General features: G+C 42.9%; 1 pseudogene; it reads right to left on the reverse strand.

Annotated features, from left to right (window-relative positions):
* Nucleotides 1-441: 441 nt before the first annotated feature.
* Nucleotides 442-2,398, reverse strand: LOC100586783 (annotated as a pseudogene).
* Nucleotides 2,399-3,360: the final 962 nt, after the last annotated feature.

Genomic DNA, 3,360 nt, shown 5'->3' on the forward strand with positions numbered 1-3,360 from the left:
ATGTTGGTCAGGCTGGCCTCAAACTCCTGACCCCAGGTGATCCACCCGCCGCGGCCTCCCAAAGTGCTGGGATTACAGGCATGAGCCAACATGCCAGGCCCACATACATGTTTAATGCTGTGTCATTCAATTTTTATATGCTTCAGATTCTACTGTGAAGATTAGTAAATGAATATTGTCCATTATATTTACAATAAAATTTTGGTATTACATTTGGAATACGACACTAAACAACATAAATTTTAGATAAAGGTTTTTGCTGCATTACTTGGACAGAATTCCCCTCAGTACAAATTTCCTAATGAAAAGGTTTAATTTTTCTTGAGTGCTTTCACATATTCAAACAAGAAGTCATTTTCTAGTAATTTCTGACATTCTTTGCTTTCTCTAATTTTTAAAAGCTGAACAAAAATTTGACAGGTGTATGAAGGCTTCTAACATTCAGGATATGGAAAGACCTTTTGGCCTTGTGTGAAATCTCTGATGTTCGGTGAGAGCTGATTTTTCACAGGTTTTCCCACATTCACTATATTTATAGGGTTTGTCTCCCATGTGAGTTCTTTGATGTACAATGAGATTTGACTTCACACAGAAGAATTGTCCACATTCATGACATACAGGATTTCTCTCCTGTGTGTGTTCCCTGATGGACAGTGAGGGCTGACCTGGGGCAGAAGGATTTCCCCCGTGCTTTGCATTCATAGGGCTTCTGCCCTGTGTGAGTTCTGTGATGTTCAGTGAGGTTTGACTTCACACAGAACATTTTTCCACATTGCTTACAGTCATAGGGCTTTTCTCCTGTGTGTGTTTGCTGATGGTTGGTAAGGTGTGGTTTCTGGCAAAAGGCTTTTCCCCGTTCGGTACATTCCTAGAGTTTCTCTCCTGTGTGTGTTCTCTGATGCTGAGTGAACTTTGACTTCTCCCACAAGGTTTTCCCACATTCACCACATTTGTAGGTTTTTCTCCTGAGTGAGCTCTCCAAAGCTGAGTGAGATGTAACCTCTTGCTGAAATTATTCCCATTTTCATTGTGGTTAGAGGGCTTCCCCCCCGTGTGTACTATCTGACGTTTAAAGAGAGTTGAGTTTTCCCAAGTTTTGTCACTCAATTTATATTCATGGGGAATCTTTCTAGTGTAAGCTCCCTGACGGATCATGAAAGTTGAACTGTCACAAAAGATTTCCCATATTCATTGTATTCATAAAGATTCTCCCTTATAGGCCGGGCACGGTGGCTCACACCTGTAATCCCAGCACTTTGGGAGGCTGAGGTGGGTGGATCACTTGAGGCCAGGAGTTTGAATCCAGCCTGGCCAACAAGGCAAAACCCCATCTCTACTAAAAATACAAAACAATTAGCTGGGTGTGATGGCATGCACCTGTAGTCTCAACTACTCAGGAGGCTGAGGCAAGAGAATATCTTGAACCTGAGAGGTGGAGGTGGCAGTGAGCAAGATCCCGCCACTACACTCCAGCCTGGGTGACAAGAGCAAAACTCTCTGGGAAAAAAAAAAAAAAAAAAAAGATTCTCCCTTATAAGAGTTCTGTGATCTGATGTCCAAATCTAAAATCAATACAGAAGGACTTCTCACAAATACTGCCTCCATGTGGCTCCATTTCCAAATGAGTTGTTTGAGCTTTCAACAGTGAAAGTTCTTCCACATTCATTATATTTAGAGTGTCTCTCCTATCCAAGATTAATTCCTATTTGTAAAAAAAAGTCTGCCTCCTCATGCAAGCTTTGTCCATTTTTATTATACTCGAAAAGTTGGTCAAAAATTGGCTGAGTGGGAGCCTGGTGATGACTAATGACATCCCTCTTTTGATCATATTTATACAATTTCTCTCCAATAGGAATTTTCTCAAGCCTAATATCAAGGAGCAATTTCTCACGTACATTAAATGTATCAGGCTTCTTTCTGGAACAGTTCTTTTGATCAATAATTAAACACAAAGTATTTTTCAAACTCATTTCACACAAGTCACATATTTTATAAGGAAATTTTCTTGAAGAAACAGGGTTTGTACCCAGATTGGAAGTTTTTCTTACTCTATTACCACTTTTTATGCTTATTGTTTTGTTTTTGGTGAACACAAGCTCCCAAAAATACTTATCTTGGTTTTCCTGGCTGCTCTCTGACAGGTCATCAACTTTCCAGTCCGTTTCTGGGTGGCATTGGCTTGGAAATCCTCCCTCTAATATTCAGGAGCCCCTTGCTCTCTCTTGAAGATAACTTCCGGCTTAGTAATGCAACACCTGGCTGAGACCAGATTGCTGTAAGTTTCCAGAATCACATCTCTGGACACCATCTTCTGAGCAGGATCCAGCAGATACCACTCCTGCTGGGTAAAGTCTATGCACACATCCTTGAATGACACTTGTTCTGGGGATTTGTTCATTTTCTGTGTAGTGGAGGAGAGAGAGGTCTCCATGTGTCGCTCTGATATATGTTGAGCTTAGAAATGACCCTTTTCAATGAGTGAATGTAAATTTATTTCTTATTGATTTACTTCCAATTTAGGTTCTCTCTCTTAAACTTGTTCCAGATCTTTCACCAGCACACACACTTCAGTGGCTTCAGGATCCCACCACTCCCTTGTCATGTGCGACCAGAGGCCAGGGATTGTTTCCCATGAGGCACTGGAGGCTGGGGAAGGATGAGCCAGGAAGTTGGGGGAAGCCAGGGATGCACATGCATATCATAGAGTTGTTTTCCCCAAAGCCCCAAAAGCCAGCCATGCAGAACATGCTGTGAAATTGCAAAGCTTGTTTGGCCGGCTTTAGCCCATCAGCCCTGCCTGGGCTATAGAAGAAGAGAAGAAAGAGATGAGGAGTCCAGTGAAGAGTAAGAAGCTGTTGGGGTATGCCATAGGGGTGCTGGGCATTTCTGTGCCCACTATATAGGGATAGGGAAGGGAGCGTGTTCCCTTCACCTGGAACCTAGTGAGGAAAGTGTTTGGAGAGCTGCTTGCAGAGATGTGTAAAAGTCTCCTAGAGCTTGGGGCTAGGGGGACAGGGACCAGTTTGAGACTCTCAACGAGAAGAGTTTGAAGGAGGGGGGCTGGGCCAATCACCTTTCTCTGACAGTAGAGTGGAGACAAGTGGTGGTTGTCTGAGCAAGCTGCATGTTGACAATAGTGAACCCCTTGGATGTGACTTCTGGAAGGAAGCCAGCCTACAGTCATCCTCAAAGGGAGCTGGCTCAACAATCTTCTTATGGGGGAAGAGGGATTCTACCTTGGTAAGAGTTCTTAGTTGCAGGTGACAGAACCACTGCCAGTCAGCCTAAATAGAAAGGAATTTATCAGAGGGCATTAGTGACTTAACAAAATATTGGGAATAAGTTCCTAGTCTGCTCTCC

The sequence above is a fragment of the Nomascus leucogenys genome, chromosome 20 (assembly GCF_006542625.1).
Source record: "Nomascus leucogenys isolate Asia chromosome 20, Asia_NLE_v1, whole genome shotgun sequence".
Lineage (NCBI taxonomy): Eukaryota > Metazoa > Chordata > Mammalia > Primates > Hylobatidae > Nomascus > Nomascus leucogenys.